The sequence below is a fragment of the Rhinatrema bivittatum genome, chromosome 8, assembly GCF_901001135.1.
Source record: "Rhinatrema bivittatum chromosome 8, aRhiBiv1.1, whole genome shotgun sequence".
Taxonomy (NCBI): Eukaryota; Metazoa; Chordata; class Amphibia; order Gymnophiona; family Rhinatrematidae; genus Rhinatrema; species Rhinatrema bivittatum.
Genome location: NC_042622.1, coordinates 254,720,975 through 254,742,910, shown reverse-complemented (window position 1 = coordinate 254,742,910; position 21,936 = coordinate 254,720,975). Strand labels below are relative to the sequence as shown.

At 47.1% G+C, this 21,936-nt stretch overlaps 2 long non-coding RNA genes across 3 annotated transcripts; one reads left to right on the top strand and one right to left on the bottom strand.

Moving 5' to 3' along the window:
* Nucleotides 1-10,936: 10,936 nt before the first annotated feature.
* Nucleotides 10,937-14,772, bottom strand: LOC115098174. The gene is made up of 3 exons (XR_003858440.1): nucleotides 14,687-14,772; nucleotides 13,397-13,626; nucleotides 10,937-10,992 (listed from the first exon to the last, which is right to left on the bottom strand). It is a non-coding gene; the product is annotated as an uncharacterized LOC115098174 (long non-coding RNA).
* On the top strand, nucleotides 14,503-21,148 carry LOC115098173. Of its 2 annotated transcripts, none has more exons than XR_003858439.1 (3): nucleotides 14,503-14,738; nucleotides 19,698-19,880; nucleotides 20,916-21,148. It is a non-coding gene; the product is annotated as an uncharacterized LOC115098173 (long non-coding RNA). The 2 variants fall into 2 exon arrangements; XR_003858438.1 differs by having other exon boundaries at nucleotides 19,694-19,880.
* Nucleotides 21,149-21,936: the final 788 nt, after the last annotated feature.

Sequence of the window (21,936 nt, the reverse complement as noted above, 5' to 3'; positions counted from 1 at the left end):
TCAGGATATCTGCAATGATTATGCATGGGATTCATTTGCAAGCAATGGAGGCAATGCATGCAAATGCATCTCATGAATATTCAGTATGGATATCTTGAAAACCTGACCAGCTTGCAGTATGTGAGGACCAGAGTTGTCTACCCCTGGAGTAAGTCACTGTTCACCCATGACATTGTCACTGGGTTGATGCAGACTAGGATTTGCTTCTTACGGGCAAAGAGCCAGCAGCAGACAGACGGTATATTACTGCTATTGTATTGTCAGCAGAGAGTGCCAAATTCTGCTACATTTTTATGATTCACTATGAAATTGTGTTCTTGCATTTAATGGAATGAATTTATGTCATTCTTCCAAAGATGAGGACACCACGGTGCTTAGGAGCCGCAGGACAGCTGTCAGTTTCACTGGCGTCTTGTATGCAGCTACTGAAGGGTTAAATGCAATCTCTGCATTTTATCTGTTTATTACAAAAATTTGTTACTTGCTCCAATACCACAATACTGAGACTGATGTGCTGGGCTACCGGGTAATCAAATAGTATCTGGTATGGAAAAATAACATCAGACATCAATGAAGATAAAAGTTAATTGACAGGTACTAAGGCAAAGCCATTGCATCAGTAGGGGTTAAATACTTGTGCTAGGGTATAGACCAGGTATTTATGTAGTATAAGAGTATGAGTTAGCAATAAATAGTAAAGTCAGGCAGTGATGAATTTGGCGCCCATAGGCAGAGTGCCATGGCAGCGCCACTTTTAAGCTGCGCCAGCACATGGCCCTGAAACAAGCAACAGCAGACTCCTCTTTGACTTGGATACTTGCTACCAGTGGGCTATGTTGCCTGTGCCTAAATTCAGGCCTGGAGTCATGGGGATCAGAAGGTGAATAGTAAGCAGTAGAGTCAAAGCATCCAGGGATACAATTGAGTTGTAGTACAGTGGAACCCCAGGACCAGGGTGTCAGGGTGGGGGTGAGAGTATTCTCCATTAGACCCCATATTGGTCAGGGTTGAGGGAAGGGGAAGCAGTGACATAAAACATGGATACACACAGTCCAGTAACAGGATATCAGACAGGAAGGACTGGAGATCAGCTTTACTCAATTCCATCCATGGATCTGTAGGTTCTTTTTTGTTTAAGGATAGTCCATACAGGCAGCAAGGACCAAACTAGGATTCACTCAGCTTGTCCCCAACAGCAACCATCTAGTTTAGTTTGGGGGGCAAAAAAATCCTGAAAAGTGCTTTGGAATTTGTCTGACCCCCTCCGTTAGCAATTACATGGAAAAGGAACGGTCTTGTGTGTTTCTGTACATGGTCGCATATATCTAATAGACCTATAGACATGACCAATAACCATAGCTGTACTCAGGGACAAAACTAGAATTTGGTGTTTGGTGGTGGTGGGGAAGCAAAGGATTTCTCTCCTCTCCCGCAAAGCAATATATTTCACAGAATTCTTCAATATAGGGCACCTCTTCTAACGAGGCTGAGGGAGTCTCATGATCAGACTCCGAGGTTGTAGTTTAACTGGGTGAAAGAGCCCCATCTGGTTGTTTAAGATGGACTCCCTGCATGCCAGGGGCACCCATAGTGTGCAGCAGCAGGAGCAGCACAGCAGGAATGCTAGGCTGGTTCCCACTTCCTCTCCCCTTGTGGGAAATGTGTGCGTGTTGATGGGGGGGAGGGGGGGGAGGAGGAGAGGGGGTAGCAGGCTGCCGTCCCTGGCTGCTCTGCTGATGGTGGAAGAAAATGGCTCAGAGCAGGGAGTCCTCTTCCAGGTAATCTTCTTGGGTTTGAAAATCCTTGTGGTCCTTGGGATGAGAGCTTTCATCCGCCTGCACAACAACTTCCTTGAATTTCAGATCTCCAGTATAAGAAAGGCTAATCCAAAGAATAAGATCTCTGGGCAGGAAAAAAAACCCAGGAGTAAAAAATTTTTGTTTCTCAATAAATTAATTAGTCTCACCAGGGACCCAGAACATTAAAAAGATGACAAAAATAAAAGAAGACAATGGAATACTGAGAGTAAAGATCATCTTGTTGGTGGCTGAAGAGGATTGGTAAGGATTGCTTTGTGAAATTTTAGAACTTAAAAAGTTTTTGTTGCGCTGGAGGTGGACCCTTGGCTTGATGCAGGATTGGTACGGCCCTCTGGTCAGACCTGGAGAGCGCCTGCCACCAGGAGGCGGTGCACAGGAAGAGACAGAGGCTAGCTGGAGCTTCCCCAATAGCAACCCGGGGTTCCCTCAGGTTGAGCCCTTGGTTACCCGGGCCATCTGGTCTTAGGTGGGCCTCGCAGGATCTCCTGGAGAGGAAGTGTAGAGGAGTGCCCACCACGAACAAGAGAGCGAGGTCGAGGTCCAAACCAGAATGTCTAGTGGTCACAGGAGGCCAGAACAGAGAATCCGAATGAATAGCAAAGATCAAGGCCAGAGTAGTAGATCAGAATGGTCAGCCGAAGCAGGGGTCAGTACCTGTAGTCAATCCAGAAGTAGTCAGTGTCCAGACAGAGGTTGGTTCCAGGCAGCAGTCAAGAGTGGTCAGTTTTCAGGCAGAGGTCAGTTCCAGGCAGTGGTCAAGAATAGTCAGGAGCAAGCAATGGTCAGTACTGTGAGATCAATCTGGAAGGTACTACCAGGGATGGAGAGATGAAGGAACAGGAGACGTTGGAACAGGAGACGCTGGAACAAGAGATATTAGAATGAGAGACACTGGAACGAGAGACACTGGAACGAGAGACACTGGAACGAGAGACACTGGAACGAGAGACACTGGAACGAGAGACACTGGAACAGGAAATGCTGGAAGGCAAACTAGACACAACGGAGTGTACGACCCTATTACCAAGGCAATGAGCTAGGGGTTGAGCTGCAGTTTAAATACCCTGCTCAAGTGACGTCAGACTCGGACGCTGCCCGAGGTTTTCCTGCGCTTGGCCCTTTAACTCGGGGAAAGCTTCATGCTTGTGCTAGGGGACGGGGCCAACACCGTGGAGGATGCTGAGCCCCGGCATGAGGACAGCTGCGATGAGGAAGGCCACGAGGGAGCCGGGGACGCCTGTGGAAACCACGGCCAAGCAGTGCAGGGACTCAGGGCAGAGCTGGTAGATGGTCGGGTCAGGTGAGCAGGACCGGCCACGGAGCACAACAGTTTTGGGGAGAGGTAAACTATTGGGGTATATTCTTTAGTGCGTGTGTGTGTGTGTTTGTTTGTTATAAAAAGCAAGCCAAAAGTGTTACGAGCGCGCGCGGGCGCGGTCGTCTCGGGCGGGTGGTGAGCCCTAGGGCCACGGCAGGACCCCAGGAGGAGCCCAAGGCCACACCGTGGGAGGTGAGCTGAGCAGGCATGGTGAGCCAGGCAGGCGGGTACAAAAGCAGGGAGTCCGACCCTCAGCCGGACCTGCATGCCCATGGTAGCCAACACGGGGAAGTTGACTAGTGAACGGTCCTCCGACTGTTCCCGGCCCTTTCGGACCTGCCGCAGGGAACGGCAATGGGCAGCAGGCCGGACAGAGGCGAGGGCAGACAGAGTCCTTAGCAGAAGACATCAGACGGGGCAGAAGCAGGCTGAGGCAAGACGGAGACATCAGGACAAGGGCTGAAGCGAGACACAGGAAAGGTCCAGGCGAGCAGGAACTCCGATGCTGGGATACTCACATCCGAAGCCCCCTCGGCTGGCAGAAGCACAAGAGCCCGTGGGACGAATCCCTCCTGTTGGCCACTCCAGGGCCCAACAGGACAGAAGGCTCAGGAACCAGGTCAGGGCAGAGACAGGTAGACATCCGGACAAGGGCTGAAGCAGACACTGAAGACAAGGCTGGACGGGAACATTGCACTGTCCATCAGGGCGCCCTACTCAGCCCACCCGTGGGACTGAGTCACGGACCACCCTGTCCCAGACGCGCCCTACACAGCCCTGGGAGGCTGGTCGCGGACCACGCTGAGAAGGAGGGCGCGGGGAAGACCCAGGCGAACAGGAACTCCAATGCTGGGATACTCACATCCGAAGCCCTTACGGCTGGCAGGCACAGGAACAAACATCTAGGCAGGGTCAGAGACAGGCATCAAGGCAGAGACACTGGACATCAGGAACATCAAAGCATAAGTGATCACGGAAGACCTGGATCAGCAAGTATACAGACGACTGTAGGACCTGATCGAAGGCCGAAGACAAGCAGGAGTCAGAGTCACAGACCGGAGTCAAGGCAGGCTGAAGACAAGCAGGAGTCGGAGTCACGGACCGGAGTCAAGGCAGGCCGAAGACAAGCAGGAGTCATAGTCACGGACGACCTGGATCGGGAGAGGCCACAGACAACTGTGTAACCCAATCCAAAGGCCGAAGACAAGCAGGAGTCATAGTCACAGAGGACCTGGATCGGGAGGGTTACAAACTACTGTAGAGCCCGATCCAAAGGCCGAAGACAAGCAGGAGTCATAGTCACGGACGACCTGGATCGGGAGAGGCCACAGGCAACTGTGTAACCCAATCCAAAGGCAAAGACACAGTGAACAGAAAGTCCTTAAATACTGGAGGTAGAAGGCAACTCCCTGGGAGGAGCTTGCCAGGACCGCCCACCGCTGGTCCTATAACTAGGGTAGAGAGCTGCGGGCCAGCCCCTAGGGAAGGGCGTCGCCCAACAGGAAGTCCAAACACTGAGGCTGCAAGCCACAGGCATGCCTCAGGAGCAGCTAGGCCTCTCAGGCCCTGGAGCAAGTCCTGGATGATGCGCAGGCGAGGCCCAGGCTTCAGAGCGGCCTCTGGAGGAAGGTAAGAGACCTCCTGCAGCGCAGCAGCAGGGGGGATCGCAACAAAAAGGTAGGAAAAAGCTTAGAGTTTGTGTGTGTTTGTCTTTCCCTCCCACTCACCTCGGTTCATCCAGTGATTTAAAGGCAAGAGACACTTTCAAATTAAAAATCAATCAGCCTTTTATCTAAAACACAGGATTGCCCCTGGCCTTATCAAGAGTTTAATTATCCCATTGCAGGGGGAATATTCCAATAAATTTAAAGGACTCTTATTTATATATTCCTACTTCTTTAGTAACCTAAACTTAATTAAGAATTCAACAAAATTAAGATGAAGGCAGCAATCCAACAGCAAGAGGGGGGCCTTCCAGTCTTCTGCATCGAATGTCACATGTATGATTTTTTACCCACCGGTGAGAGGTTGTGTATGTGCACCTAGTGCAAAGAGCTCCTGGCTCTCAGGGAACGAGTCTGATCTCTGGAAACTAGAATGGCAGACTTGGAGGAGCTGAAGCAGATAGAGAGGTTTATAGATGAGGCCTTCAAGGTCCTTCAAGACCCAACTCCAGTCTGGCAGCCTTGGTGCTGCCTTGGAGGAGGAAGGTCTCATTGTCAGACAGCATCAACCTGATAATAGCAGGAAGTGATCCTGTAGCAAGGACCTGATTGCCAAATGATGCACTGTCCTCTTGCACTGAGGATGTGTCTCCCAGGGCTATTGCCCAGGAGGGAAGGGTTAGGTCATCCGTCAGAGCTGGTGATTTGATTATTAGAAATGTGGATTGCTGGGTGTCTCCTGGTCAATCGCCTGGTAGCATGCCTGCCCGGTGCGAAGGTGGTGGACATCACATGTCACCTAGACAGTGCTGGGGAGGAGCCGGCTGTCGTGGTACATGTGGGCACCAATGACATAGCCTAATGTGGAAGGGAGCTTCTGGAAACAAAATGTAGGTTCTTAGATAGAAATTGAAATCCTGAACCTCCAGGGTAGCATTCTCTGAAATGCTCCCAGTTCCACACACAGGTCTCCAGAGGCAGGCAGAGCTCCGGAGTCTCAATGCGTGGATGAGATGATGGTGCAAGGAAGAGGGATTCAGCTTTGTAAGGAACTGGGGAACCTTTTGGGGAAGGGGGAGTTTTTCTGAAGGGACGGACTCCACCTTAACCAAGGTAGAACCAGGCTGCTGGTGCTAACCTTTAAAAAGGAGATAGAGCAGCTTTTAAACTAAAACAAAGGGGAAAGCTGACAGTCGCTCAGCAGCATATGGTTTGGAGGGCAGTATTTTTGAAGGATACTAATGAAGCAGGAGAGTTAGGGCATCCCGACAGTGAGGTTACAATAAAAGCCAAAGTAGTCCATTTGCCTATAAGTAAAGCAGGCTGATAACACAAACAAAAAACACACTTTGAAATGTCCATATGCCAATGCCAGAAGTCTAAGAAGTAAGTTAGGCGAGTTAGAGTGTATGGCAGTGAATGATGACATAGACTTAATTGGCATCTCAGAGACATGGTGGAAGGAGGATAATCAATGTGATAGTGCCATACCAGGGTATAAATTATATCACAATAAACGGGAGGAGCAACTTAGTGGGGAGTGGTGCCCTATGCCTGGGATGACATAGAGTCCAACAGCTTAAGGATCCTGCAAGAGACTAAGGGGTAGATTTTAAAAGGAGCGTGTGCAGCCTCCCCCCCCCCCCCCCAAAAAAATGTTTATCTTACCTTTTGCGCCTGCCGGCAGCCTGCCAGCACACAATCCTCCGACACAGCAGCAATGGCCGCTCTGTCGGAGGCCTCTGGCCCCGCCCCCGGACCGCCCCTTTAGTAAAGCCCCGGGACTTACATGCGTCCCGGGGCTTTACACATGTCGCGGGCCTTTTTAAAATAGTTCCGGTGTGCGTAAGCCAGATTTGTAACCCTTTAAAAATATGGCCCTAAATGCACAATAGAATCTTTATGCGTAGAAATCCCAGGTGTGTCGGGGATAACTATAGCGATAGAAGTATACTACCATCCACCTGACCAAACTGATGAGATGGATATTGAAAGGCTAAGAGGAATCTAACCAAATTAGTAGTGCAGTAATAATGGGAGATTTCAATTACCCCAATATTGACTGGGAAAATGTAACATCGGGACACGCTAGAGAGATAACGTTCCTGGATGGAATATATGACAACTTTATGGAGCAATTGGTTCAGGAAATGACGAGAGAGGGAGCTATTTTAGATCTAATTCTCAGTTGAGCGCAGGATTTGGTGAGAGAGGTAACAGTGGGGAGGAGGGGGGAGCCGCTTAGCAAAAGTGATCATAATATGATCCGATTTGAATTAATGACATGAAGGGGGATGATAAGTAAATCCACGGCTCTAGCTCTTATCTTTCAAAAGGGAAACTTTGATAAAATGAGAAAAATAGTTATAAAAAAACTGAAAATTTCAGCTACAAAGGTTAAAAGTGTACAACATGCGTGGACATTATTAAAAAAATACCATCTTTGAAGCGCAGGCCAGATATATTCCATGCATTAAGAAAAATGGAAGGAAAGTCAAATGATTGCTTGTATGGTTAAAAGGGGAGGTGAAAGAGGCTATTTCAGCCAAAAGATCTTCCTTCAAAAATTGGAAGAAGGATCCATCTGAAGAAAATAGCATAAAGAATAAGCATTGGCATGTTAAATGTAAAACATTGAGAAGGGAGGCTAAAAGAGAATTTGAAAAGAAGTTGGCCATAGAGGCAAAAACTCATAATAAAAACTTTTAAAAATATATCCCAAGCAGGAAGCCTATGAGGTAGTCGGTTGGACCATTAGATGACCGAGGGGTTAAAAGGCACTTAATGAAGATAAGGCTATGGCAGAAAGACTTAATGAATTTTTTGTTTTGGTGTTTACTGAGAAGGATGTTAGGGAGATACTCATTCCAGAGATGGTTTTCAAGGGTAATGATTCAGATAAACTGACCCAAATCATGGTGAACCTGGAAGATGTAGTAGGCCAGATTGACAAACTGAAGAATAGCAAATCACTTGGACTGGATGATATACATCCCAGGGTTCTGAATGAACTAAAAAATGAAATTTCAGACCTATTATAATAATTTGTAAATTATCATTAAAATCATCTGTTGCACCTGAAGAGTAGAAGGTAGTCAATTAACCCTGATATATAAAAATAGCTCCAGAGGTGATCCGAAAATCTATAGATCGGTGAGCCTGACTTCACTGCTGAGAAAAATCATGTAAACTATTCTAAAGAATAAATTCACAGAACTTATAGCTAGACAAGTGTTACACCCGTCGGTAGCAGACAGCTGCGACCACTTATGCTCACCTCTTTCTTTGCTGCCTTGTCATCTCTTGGAAGAATGGCAGTCTCCGCCAACCACCTGCTGACCAGCCTGGTGTTCCCAGGACAGCGTGGGCGCTGCTGACCGCCATCTTGTTTCAGGAATTACCTAGTTGCGCGTGTGCACGTGCCACTTTTGTACAAGTCAATGCGGGAACCTCAGGGGCGTCCCCTCCAGATGACATCATCCATCTGTTGTACTTATGCTGGCTGGCCCTTTGGTTTGACGAGTTAGCAAGGAGTTCCCTCGTTGCTGAATTCCACTCCATCCTTGGACTTCCGGTTCCAGACTCTACACTTGGTGTGAGACGCTCTGGGTACCCGCTCCTCGGGGACCCTTCCTTATTTCTGGCTATCCGCTCCTCGGAGGACCTTCTTGCCTTGGACTTCTATCTGTCCCGCTCCCCAGGACCTCTCCTGGAACCACCTCCTGTGAGTACCTTACTTCTACGGACTTCAACTATACCAAGCCTCATTGTGGGATCCTCTTCGGTGTACCCCTGCCTCGGGCCACTACCGCATCATTCCAGTAGGAACAACTCCGGTATACCCTGCGCTGCAGGTCATTACCATACCACCGCTACAGGATCCTCATCGGGGTTTCTGCACCTCGGACTACCATCTCATCATCACTACTGAGACACCTCTCCAGCATACCCCGCTCCGTGGGCCACTACCAGATCTGCATGACTGAGGCATTTCTACACTACTGCGAGACTTCCTGGCATACCCCGCTCTGTGGGCCACTACCGGATCTTCACATCAGAGGTATCACCCCTCTGCTCAGAACTTTACTTATACTGCACCCCCTGCTCCACGGGCTGTGCCTTTCTCTTCTCTTTATAAAGACTCTATTTCACAGCTGTGTCTGACACCACTGAGACCGCGCCTACCAACAGTGAGGCTCACAGGGCTCCTCCCTGTGGGCGGAGACACCTCTCACCTCGGCCCAGGGTTCACACTCTTACAAGTCATAACAACAAGATTTAATGGGTCACAGCCAGTATGGATTTACCCAAGGGAAGTCTTGCCTCACAAATCTACATTTTTTTTGAAAGGGTGAATAAACATGTGGATAAAGGTGAACCTGTAGATGGATTTTCAGAAGGCATTCGACTAAGTCCCACATGAGAGGCTTCTAAGAAAACTAAAAAGTCATGGGATAGGAGGTGATGTCCTTTTGTGGATTGCAAGATGGTTAAAAGACAGGAAACAGAGAGGAGGAGGATTGAATGGTCAATTTTCACAGTGGAGAAAGGTAAACAGTGGAGTGCCTCAGGGATCTGTGCTTGGACCGGTGCTTTTTAATCTACCTTATAAATGGGCCATGACGACGGCCCGCAAATGCGCAGTAGAGCACAGCTCTGCTGCGCATGTGCGGGCAAGGACGTCGGTCTTAGCCAGCGTAAAAAAAAAAAAACATGGCAGCGTTGGGTGGCAGCGGCAGCGGCGATGGCGGCGTCGGGTGGCAGAGGCAGCGGCGATGGTGGCGTCGGGTGGCAGCGGCGGGTGGCAGCGGCGGCGGCGGCGTCGGGTGGCAGCGGCGGCAGCGACGGCAGCGAACGACGACGAGGAGCAGCGGTGGCCAGTAGCGAGGGAGGGAGGAGAGAGAGAGAGGGAGGGAGGGAGGGACTGAGTGGGGAGGGAGGGAGGGACTGAGTGAGAGGGAGGGACTGAGAGAGGGAGGGAGGGAGGGACTGAGTGGGAGGGAGGGACTGAGTGAGAGGGAGGGGGAGGGACTGAGTGGGAGGGAGGGACTGAGTTGGGGGAAGGGAGGGATTGAGTGAGGGGGAGGGACTGAGTGAGGGGGAGGGAGGGACTGAGTGAGAGGGAGGGAGGGACTGAGTGAGGGGGAGGGACTGGGACTGAGTGGGAGGGAGGGACTGGGACTGAGTGAGAGGGAGGGAGGGACTGAGTGGGAGGGAGGGACTGAGTGAGAGGGAGGGAGGGGGAGGGAGGGAGTGAGGGGGTGGGGAAGAGTGAGGGGAGAGGGAGAATGAGGGAGAGGTGAGAGACAGGGATGTGAGCAAGTGGAAGGGTAAGAAGTTGTGGAGCAGAGAAAAGGAGTGGAGGAGGGCTGAGGGAGAGGGGATGGGATTGAGACAGGGTGGGGAGTGACTGAGGGAAGGGGAGAGAGGTGGGAGTGACTGAGGGAAGGGGAGGGAGGTGAGAGTGAGGGGAAGGAGGCAGTGGGAGACAGAGAGTGAGTAAGACTGAGGGGTGGGAAGGGGGTGAGTGACTGAGGGGAAGGGGGAATGAGGGAGAAAAAGTGTAAGGAGGGTGCTGTTTTCGAAAATGGACCGAAAACAAAAATGTAATGTAGCCCGTTGTGACGGGCTTAACGGCTTGTATATTTATAAATGATCTGGAAAGGGGTACGATGAGTGAGGTGATCAAACTGCATAGTAACTGGAAGTTCCAGAAAAACCCCTGCAGAGCCGCTACTACTGGAATTACATTGGTTACCGATGAGATCTAGGTGTAAGTTTAAGAATTTGACTTTGGCTTTTAAAACCCTGAAAGGAATTGGTTCACAACTGAAGAATCGTCTTGGTTGGCATAGAACTAGTAGAAGTTTAAGGTCCCAGAAAGGCTGGATGTCAAAATGTTCCAGCATGCTCGATAAAGGCAAAGTCGTTCACTGGAACAATTCCTAATCTCTGGAACAACTTACTTGTTAGTCTGAGAGAAGAGGTAGATCTTTTGAATTTCAGGAAAGTTTTAAAAACCTGCTGGATGAATGAAATTGTTTAGTAAATAGAAGGTCCTGGTAGAGAGGAATTAAAAAAATTTGCCCAGATATATTGAGGATGTTATTATGTATTTTGAACCTATTTGTTTTGTAATTCTATATCTTATGTTTTGAATTGTGTTGTAAATCGCATAGGAAGATATTTTCTGTTAGGCGATAAAGAAATGATTTTAAATAAATAAATAAATAGCTACAATTATTCAGAGTAGTTAAATCACAAGCGGATTGTAATAAACTGCAGGAGGACCTTGCGAGACTGAAAGATTGGGTGTCCATATGGTAGATGAAATATAATGTGGATAAGTGCAAGGTGATGCATATAAGAAAAATAACCCATGCTATAGCTACATGATGTTAGGTTACATTTTAGGAGTTACCATCCCGAAAAAAGATCTGAGCATCATAGTTGATATTGCATTGAAATCATCAGCTCAGTGTGCTATGGCGGTCAAAAATGCCAACAGAATGTTAGGAATTATTAGGAGGGGAATGGAAAATAAAACAGAGGATGTCATAATGCCTCACTGGTTAGAACAAACCTTGCTCACTGGTTAGAACAAACCTTGAATACTGTGTGCAATTATGGTCGCTGCATCACAAAAATATATAGTTGAACTGCAGAAAGTACTGAGAAGGGCAACCAGAATGATAAGGGGCATGAAACAGCTCCCCTATGTTATGGTTATGAGGTGTTGGAGTGGATTCTTGGGTACTGCGGTGATGGCCACTCCCACGGGGAGGAGCCCCGTGAGGAACCGCCATACTAGGCTAGACTCTATACACGCAGACACAGAGAAGTTGTGTTTATTGTACAGCTTGATGGTACTGCCCGGGGAGCGGGCAGCAGTGGAGGTAACCCAGAGAAGTGGTCCAGGAGTCCTCAGCAGAGGAGACCAGCCTCACACTCGAGTAAGTGATAGGCAGTGCGGCGTAGCAGGGACAGGTCCCGGATGTAGGCACAGAGCGCTGAAGCTGTAGGTGAGACAGACTGAAAGGGTTAGTACTCACTGAAGCAGAAAGCTGTATTATTGAAGGTCCTGGCAGGCAGAAGTTGTTCAGTGGCAGGCACCAGATTAGGGAGAGCAGGCCCTCGAGGAGCGAGTACCCAATATCCCAGGATAGGTACCTGAAATAGAGCAGAAGGGCCCCCAAGGAGTAGGTACCCCGAAGGGCAGAGAGAGCTTCCTGTGGCAGCTAAGAAGCGACAGAGCAGCTTAGACCGGAGGCAATCCAATCCAATCCTTGCTAACTCAGTTTGTTAGCAAACGAAGGGCAGGCTAAATACCAGGATGTGATGACGTCACTCGGAGGGGATGCCCTCGAGGTTCCCGCCATGACGTGGATATAGACGTGGGTGGCGTGCGCGCCCTCAGGAAAATCATGGCGAACACCGTCGCCATTGCCGATCCGGGGACACCGGAGAGAGCGGCATGAAGACGCGGCAGCAGTCATTTTCCCAAGGCTTGACGAGAGAGAAAGAAGAAAGGTGAGGCACAGAGGTCGAAGCCGTCTGAGACCGACGGACGCAACACCCTATGAGGAGAGGCTAAAGAGGTTAGGGCTGTTCAGCTTGGAGGGGGGATATGTTAGAGGTCTACAAAATAATGAGAGGACTTGAACTAGTAAATGTGGAATGGTTATTTACTCTTTCGGATAAGACAAGGACTAGGGGCACTCCATGAAGTTGACAGATAGCACATTTAAAACAAATCGGAGAAAATTATTTTTCACTCAACACACAATTACGCTCTGGAATTCATTGTCAGAGGATGTGATTAAGATAGCTGGTGTGACTGGATTTAGAGTATGTTTGGATAAGTTCCTGGAGGAGAAGACCATAAATTGCTATTAATCAATAGGGAATAGCCAGTGCTTGTTGCCCACATTAGTAGCAATGGATCTCTCTAATGTTTGGGTACTTGCCAGGTACTTGTGACTTGAATTGGCCACTGTCGGAAACAGGATGCTGGACGTGATGGACCCTCACTCTGACCCAGTATGGCATGCCTTATGGTCTTATATGTTCTTATTCACCTCCCTGACATATAAATAAAATGCCCCTGAAGTTTGGATTCTTCTTCCAGAATTAAGATTCATTGCCCAGTGGACTGCAAAGCATCTTCAACAATAGTGGATTTGACTTCTACTGGGCTGAAAATTCTTTAATTAGAAATACTCTGGGGATATTAATTTCCCTCACTTTTAATAAGGGCAAGGGAAGGAGAGAACTGGAGCCTGAGTAGGATTGCTTCCGGCCTCTTTCTAGCTAAGATCCAAGCACAGGGTTGAACCCTTGAGCTGAGGACAGTCCCTTCATAGTCTTCTGGCTGAGACTGCAAACTTGTACAGTATTGGAAAGGAGAGGATTACTGCCCTGCAACCAAACCCAATTGGGGACATGCGGGTAAACGACCACTGCCAAAGTAGGAGGGTTAAAACTCCTGCCAAAAATGACCTCCCACCCGCCCACCCTAAACCATATTCTTAACACATCCTCTCATCCCTCCTCCTTCCCTGCAGCCACGGAATCCGAGATATCAGCCTCCGCACCTCAAGAAGCTGGGTTTTTTTCTCATTTGCGCTCAGAGATGAATTTTAGCAGGCAATGCTGGTATTTGCTGTTGCTCTCAGCAGCCCTCCTTTTCTATCCGTTGCCTGAACGACTCCACGCCAGTCTCCCATGCGCTCCAGATTAAACGCAAGTGCTTTGTGCTGATAAACTGAAAAGCCCTGGCTCTGGAGAACTGATTCGTGTACAGTCATGTTCTAAAGAGATGGCTCTATGGAAAGAGATAAGCAATAAATGCAATGAGAGGACTTTCAGGCACCATCTTTCCATTTATATATGAGTGGGGGAGATTCAATAAATAAGGCGAGTTTAAACTCTTTGATGCAATGTTTAAATTCATCTTTTTTATTGACTCCCCCTCATATATATACACCACACCTAGATACGTACACACGTGAATATATACACACACCACACACACAGACGCATATATACATGAAGATAAATAATTTAAATACAGTATGGCAACCTGTGTAACAATTATTCACTTTTAATGACTGGAAGTATCCTTTTTGATTCAGTTTATTCTTGGAGGTAGGGCTGTTTTGTTATTTCACAATTTCTCTGCTTGGATTAGGAATCAATTTTTATCTTTAGTGCCTGAAATCAGGGACACCTGATTGGTTTCTGAGTGGCATATGGGGTAGAGACTTGAAGATCTAAACATATATACCTTAGAGGAAAGGTGCGATAGGGGAGATATAATAGAGGCATTTAAATACCTCCAAGGTATCAATGCCCAGGAGGCAGGTCTCTTTCATCAGAAAGGAGGGTCTGGAATGTGGGATCATGGGATATCTGTGAAAGGGATAGATTCAGGAATAAAGGAGATATTTCTTTACAGAGAGGGTAGTGGATGCATAGAACTGCCTTCCAGTGGAAGTGCTGGAGACAGAGACAGTATCAGGATTCAAGAAAGCATAGAACAAGCACAGAGGATCTCTGAGGGAGTGATGGGATTGTGGAGCTGAGCAGTTGATCTGGATGGGCAGACAAGGTGGGCCGTATGGTATTTTTCTACCGTTGTTTATATGTCACTGAATTATCACTACCCATAATTCCAGTCTGCAAGGCTCTCAGACCAGGCCCAAGCGGTGGTCTGGAGAAAGTTTCTTTCTGACTGGAAGCCAGACTCAAAACCCTTTGGAGTGGCGATAAGTGGGCGACAGTGCTGCCTGATTTAATTAGCTTTTAATTTTCGCAAAAGGCAGATTACAAAGTGTGGAGCCTCAGTGGCTGCTTATGCACCTTATTCTGTTGTTCACGCTTACCGGCGGAAACAGCTGGAAGGTGGCAGACGGCGGAGAATCACGCCATTCCCAGGTAAAAGCGCAAGGGGAGGGAGAGGGGACCCAAGAAGAGAGAAAAAGAACAGTGTGTAAGAATGATCAAGCTTAGCATTATCATCTGGGGAGTGGTCAGTTCTGAGTGGCTCCCATTTACTCCTTTGCTTGGTGCCGCTGCCACCCGAGCCAGATCAGCCTTGGCAGGTTGATCCAGTCCTCAGTATTGTGAAAGCTCAGACCGTTCTGCCCCTGTAAATGCCGGAGAAATTGATAGTACACTCCCAGGGCAGCGGAAGGAGCAGCTCTAGTATCAGCAGCAATAGGAATGAATTGGAGCAGAGCCGGGAGAAACATTTCAGTCAGTTGCTCATTGAGAGAATGGTGGTAAATGCAGTCCACTCTGGTGAAAGCAAAGTGACTAGTGGGGCTAACCCAAGCCTCAGTGTTAGGACAGGATTTTTTTTTTTTTTCATCATCTTTGTTAGTGACATTGCTGGGGGCCCTTGAGGGGAAAATATGCTTGTTTGCAGCTCCTCTCTTCCTTTCCTCTCTTATCCTTCTCTACAACCCAACTCGTGCACTCCGCTCGTCGGATAAGTCACGCCTATCTATGCTTCTTCCCCTCTACTGCCAATTCCAGACTCCGTGCTTTCCACCTGGCTGCGCCGTGTGCTTGGAATAGACTTCCTGATCTGGTCTCTCGCCTTATTTAAATCCCACTTTATGGAGGCTGCTTTTAAATCTTAAGCCTGATTGTCCACCTTCAGCTTCATTAACTAATTTTAACCATTGTCAGCGCTGCGTGCATCGAGTAGCACTATAGAAGTGTTAAGTAGTAGCAGTAATGATTCAAAACTCTGTTTCAGAGTAGTCATACTGGAGGGGCACTTGAAAGAAACAGAAAGAATGACCAAGGGTTTAGAAAATGAACTTTAGTGCTAGAAGGGGTAAAACGATGCATTTGGGACACAGACATCCATTAGCCACATATAGGAGAAAAACTGGAAAGTGTCAAACAAGAAAGAAATCTAGGAGTAATCATGACCGATGACCTCAAGGTAGCCAGTCAATTTATCAGGACCAATGGGGTAACCTGCAGCCATGGGGGGAAACTGCAGCTCAGCTGCAGAGGCTGCTGACTTACCCAGGAATTATGGTGTATTTCCCCTGTATACTAGAGAGCGCTGGCCATGCATCTGCGGCATTCCTATTGGACCAGTGATGGGTGTGCCCCAAACTGAGAACCACATATAAGGAACTCCTAGAAGGCCCACAATGTTTGGTCCAGCAAAGATCTGGGCATGCCCTGTGGATGCTCTGTTCATCTGGCCTTTGATTCCTGACCATGTTCCTGCCTTGCTGTCTTGTTTCAGTGTTCCTGTCTTGAAATCCAGTTCCAGTATTTCCTGACCTGCAATTTAGTTCCAGTGCTCCTGCCCCACCACCTTTCTCAAGGCTCCTGTCCAGGCCCTGGGCTCCATCACTATACCTTGTGCCTTCCCTCTCTAAGTACATGCCTCTTGTCTGGGGGTGGTCCCTGATACCTGAGCCCTGCTAACCTTGACAGTTTGGACCTGCTCAAGCCTGAGACTAGGCCGAAGGAGAGCCCCTTGTTTTTGTTGTTTTGGGGGGTTTTTTTTGACAATATGAATGACTATATGAAAGCATATCAAGGATTACAGGCCTAACACTATATCTTTTTTGCAAAAAGTTGTCTCATCTAATCAGTCATTCCTAGAACTGTATATTCTACCTTCGAAAAAGACCAACAGTTCAAGGAAGGATTATTGTGGATTCTTTTCTTGTGACTTTGGGAAGAAGCAAGAACAAAATCTGCGTGAAATGCAGCAGCAAAGTAAGAACATAAGAAATTGCCATGCTGGGTCAGACCAAGGGTCCATCAAGCCCAGCATCCTGTTTCCAACAGAGGCCAAAACCAGGCCACAAGAACCTGGCAATTACCCAAACACTAAGAAGATCCCATGCTACTGATGCAATTAATAGCAGTGGCTATGCATATCCAGCATAACTCTCTGCTTCAACGGCAGGGGAAATGAAGAAAAGTAGATCTATATACAGACAACAACCAACAAGGTCTGAATTAATTAGTCTGGGTAAACAAATAAGCATGGGTATAGCTTGCTTACTGCGGCAGTTACTACCCCTAACTAATTAAGCTAGATATTTCACTTAGAGGCAGTTCCAACACTGCTCTCTACATTAATGGTGGGGGTGGAAGGGAAATAGAATCAAAAGGTTACTAAGAGCCAAGAGTAACAGATAAGAATGAGAAAAAAAAAAAGTGCAAAACTTGCTGGGCAGACTGGATGGGCCGTTTGGTCTTCTTCTACCGTCATTTCTATGTTTCTATGTTTCTAAGTAAAATTGATTAATAGCCATTAATGGACTTATCCTCCAAGAACTTATCCAAACCTTTTTTGAACCCAGCTACACTAACTGCACTAACCACATCCTCTGGCAACAAATTCCAGAGCTTTATTGTGCGTTGAGTGAAAAAGAATTTTCTCCAATTAGTCTTAAATGTGCTACTTGCTAACTTCATGGAATGCCCCCTAGTCCTCCTATTTTTCGAAAGTGTAAATAACCAAGTCACATCTACTCATTCAAGACCTCTCATGATCTTAAAGACCTCTATTATATCCCCCCTCAGTCGTCTCTTCTCCAAGCTGAACAGCCCTAACCTCTTCAGCCTTTCCTCATAGGGGAGCTGTTCCATCCCCTTTATCATTTTGGTTGCCCTTCTCTGTACCTTCTCTATCGCAACTATTTCTTTTTTGAGATGCGGTGACCAGAATTGTACACAGTATTCAAGGTGTGGTCTCACCATGGAGCATTATAGAGGCATTATGACATTTTCCGTTCTATTAACCATTCCCTTCCTAATAATTCCTAACATTCTATTTGCTTTTTTGACTGCTGCAGCACACTGAACCGACGATTTTAAAGTATTATCCACTATGATGCCTAAATCTTTTTCCTGGGTGGTAGCTCCTAATATGGAACCTAACATCGTGTAACTACAGCAATGGTTATCTTTCCCTATATGCAACACCTTGCACTTGTCCACATTAAATTTCATCTGTAATTTGGATGCCCAATCTTCAAGTCTTGCAAGGTCCTCCTGTAATGTATCACAGTCTGCTTGTGATTTAACTACTCTAAATAATTTTGTATCATCGGCAAATTTGATAACCTCACTCGTCATATTCCTTTCCATCCGGACTCCCCTTTGGAGAGTCCAGCTCCGGTCACCTCAGTGATTCAGACCCCACACTGGAGAGTCCAACTCCGATCGCTCCCAGAGATTGCAACTGCTCTTCCAGCTGCCCCGGAGACTACAACTGTCCCTGGTTCCTCTCCAGCTCCAGACCCCAGGCCATAAAGGAAGAGGGAGATAGAATAGAAACATTCCAATATTTGACAGGCTTCAATAAAGTATGAGAAGGTGACATTTTCCATAGATAAGACAATTGAAGAACAAGGGGTCAAGATTTGAACTTGTGAGGAAGAAGGTTCAGAGAAAACATGAGAAAATATTTCTTTAATAAGAGGATGGTAGATACGTAAAATAGCCTATGGGCAGAGATAGCGACAACCAAAACTGTGACAGAATTTCAACATGCTTGGAACAGACACAGTGAACAGCAGTAAGTTTAGGTGGATGCTGACGAATAGAAGAAATGAGGATGACAGGATTTTGGGGGGGGTGGCACATTTCCTGCTTCCCTGCCCTGGACCTCCCCTTCTGCTGCTGGAATTGCTGGAATGCTATCCTCAGATTGGAGTGAGCATGGGGAGTGAGCATGGGGACTTGTGGGAGGTGAATCATTGCTACTAGTATTGTCAGCACAGATTTGGTCCCCATGTTTACTGCATTCTGAGGACAGTATCATGCCACTGTAGCAAAAGTCTGCAGGGTAGGGGCAGTGGCAGAAGGGAAGGGCTTCAGGAGTGTGTGTGTGTGTGTGGGGGGGGGGGGGGGGGGGGGGGAGGCAGCATGACCTTGACAGTACCTACGAGTGATGCCAGCTGAAATCCGTGACTGAATGAGGGGGGAGGCTTGAGCTTTTAATCAGTCTTTATAAAACTTCAGAGGGGCCAACGGGGGGAGAATACAAGCCAGTGGGCAGAATGTGGCAGTGCGACTGCATCAGGCTTCCAAGAAGGCCGAGGTAAATCTGCATGAAGCAGCCGTGTCAATGAGCATGGGGTGGCTGGATGTTTTAGCCTCAATAATTTCGGTGTCTTGTTTGAGTTATTCCAAACATCCTGGGGGGTGCCCAGGATGTTGCAGTAAGTATAGGTCTTGTAAGTGTAACCCCCATCCCTGGGTACAGATTGCTACCTGATGAGGCCATAAAAGTATTTGTATTACTCTTCGGAGCTAAAACCTTCCCAGGCTAGCTTTTCACAGTCTCTTCCTTTCAGGGCCCCGAGTGCTAAGGGAGGCTCCCATGTGTACTTGTATATCCCAGTGTGTGCTGGAGGTGCCAAATAAAGTCAATGGAGTCACTGTGTTAGAGTCCAAAATAAATCTTTACTGTTGAAATTGTGTGAAAGATGGCACAACACGCTGTCCACAGCACAACAGAATCTTTCCTTTACAGTCTCCTCCTCAATCTGTGCAGGAAGATCTAATGCCAGAGCCAGGGGATCTTCTACCTTCCAGGGCTTGGAGAAATAGAATCCGTAGGTGGGCAGGGTGTGGTTTGAATGGACAGAACACCCCTTCCAACTGGCCAATATTACGCAGTTACTGTCTCTGCACAGAGTGATGGTAAACTCTCTCTCTCCCCAGGGGTTTAGAAGCCTGCGATGGGTGTCTTCAGTGATGTTAGGCTTTGCCTTTTCTCACAGCTAGTTGATTTTCCAATTTCCTTGCTTCTGATGCAGTTTCTTTTCTCTCTTTGTTCTGTTGTGATCCCTGATGGGAGGGATCCCCTGAAACCGGACGCTTTGTGCTTTTGTCAGGAAGGAAGGGCAGTCAGAACTTCTGGATATTGAAAACCAAATCTTCCAACAACTAAAGATAGCACTGGAGAATATCCTTACAGCAGATCACTGGCACCTCCTTCCTCATGGAGGGCAGCTCTTCACTAACCTGCACAGCCCAAGGAAGTGTACAGGCTCCAGTAAGGCTGCTGCTACCACTTAAAAGGTTAAGTCTAAAACATTTATTTATTTATTTATTTGTTTAAGAGTTTTTATATACCGTCATTAAGTTATTCACCATCACAACGGTTTACAATAGGGCACCAGTAAAAATATGGGTCGTACATTACATAGGTGGTGCCAATAGTATTCGGTAACAATAAGGTGTTTATTAGGGGGATTAAGTGTATCATAGCAATATGTCCTGAAGGTTGCCTACAGTTAAAAATGTTGAAATAATTCGGTGAGGATTTATAAAATAAGGCATTCAGGTGCTTTAAGCCGCATAACTTTGCATAAAACATGTACCCAAAGGGAAAAATCCAGACCAACCAGTGAGTGGACTGGAAAGGAAAAACCCCTCCTGACTGTAATCAGGGCCACCAAACAGGGCTTGCTTGGCTCCTCTGACTGGGCCTGTAAGAACAACAAAGGATAAGCTCCTATCTACCTCTGAACTCTATTCCAACCTGCCTCCCGAGCTCTAGCCAGAGCACTTCTATAAAGACTCACCAGGGGGACGGCCATTCCAGAACCCACAGAGGGAGGGGGCTGTATTTCAATGGAACCTACCCTCCAAACCATCCTACACTAACTAGCTGGACTTAACATCCAGGATCTACAGGTAGTGTCCACTACATAAGAACCAAAGAGGAATATGACCAGATCTGGAATAGGCTACCAACATAGGTGGCCGAAGCCAGTACTTTGATAGAATTTAAACATGCTTCTACGGATGGTAGAAACTGGATTGAGAGCTTGAGTAAAAGACATGTGAGCTGTTGTTAGTTTCAATTTGTGAATTTTTATATTTTCAACTCCCCAAAGTGGTAGAAAACCAGAAAGGAAGACAAACTGAGCAGATTGGGTAAGCTGATTGCTCCTTATCAACCATCATCTGCTATGTTACTAGGTTAGAGGGTGTACATGGGAAAAACTTGTTCTGTTTGCTATTTTTGGGTTTTTTTCCCCCCATTTCGTTTCTGCATTTTAACGCATGCTAATGAAACTATTTCGTTGTTTGTTTGTTTTTTTGTTTCAGATGGGAAACTACACAAAACAACAAATGTCATTGGTTTTTCCATGTCATGTCAGATGACTGCACATCCCTGCTAATGTTGTCACTGTCAGCAGAGGCAGCTGAGAGCCAGTATGATGATGATGATGATGCAGGAGATGCTTCTCAGAGTCATAGCCTGCCTTAAACTGGATGCCTGCTCAACACAGCGGGGTATCTTTGGCTTTTTTCTGAATAAATAAAAGCCAAGAATTAGATTCTGGGTGATGCCTTTTTATTGGGCTAGTTTAATATATTTGGGACTAGCTTTCAAGGTCTGCAGCCCCCTTCATCAGGACGGCACACTATCAGTTTTCCAAATAAATTCAAATCAGTCAATCTGTATAAACCCAGAATGAAGAAAACAGGAAGGAAGAGAACAAAATTGTTGGGGGGTGCGGGTCAACAAATAGAAAATAATTGCAATTGGCCTGGGAAAAGCATAGAACATTTTTTCACTGCACCCATGATGACCAAGGTACAAACAAGCTGCTTACCTCTTTAAGTCCCCGCACTTTCCCTTTTCTTATCCGGAGGTAAGGTGCATTAACAGCAGTCACCAGTGACGGACCCAGGATTGACAGCCCTGGCAGTTAAAGGCTGTCATCTTTTCAGCCCAGGTGACTGGGGCATGGAGAGAATAAAAAAAAAAACCCATTTTGTAATTACAGGAATAAACAAGAAAGTCTGCAAAAAATGCAAATCGTTTTTGGTTGTGAACAACATGACAGAAAGAAGTGACAGTGCTTTATTGCCGTGATAACAGCTAGGGTTTAAAATAGAATAATCATTGTAACAAAAGCAATTTTCATTTTAAATGGATGATCTGGTTTTAATCAAGCAAGCCATCTCGCACACGCACGCACACACACACACACACACACACACATGCATGCAAAATGCTTTTAATTACTAAAAAGTCAAAGGATGTATTGTGATTTTGTGTCTCTGCTTTTACTGTCAGTGACTACTTCACCCCCCACCTACCTAACCAAGGTACAGCACG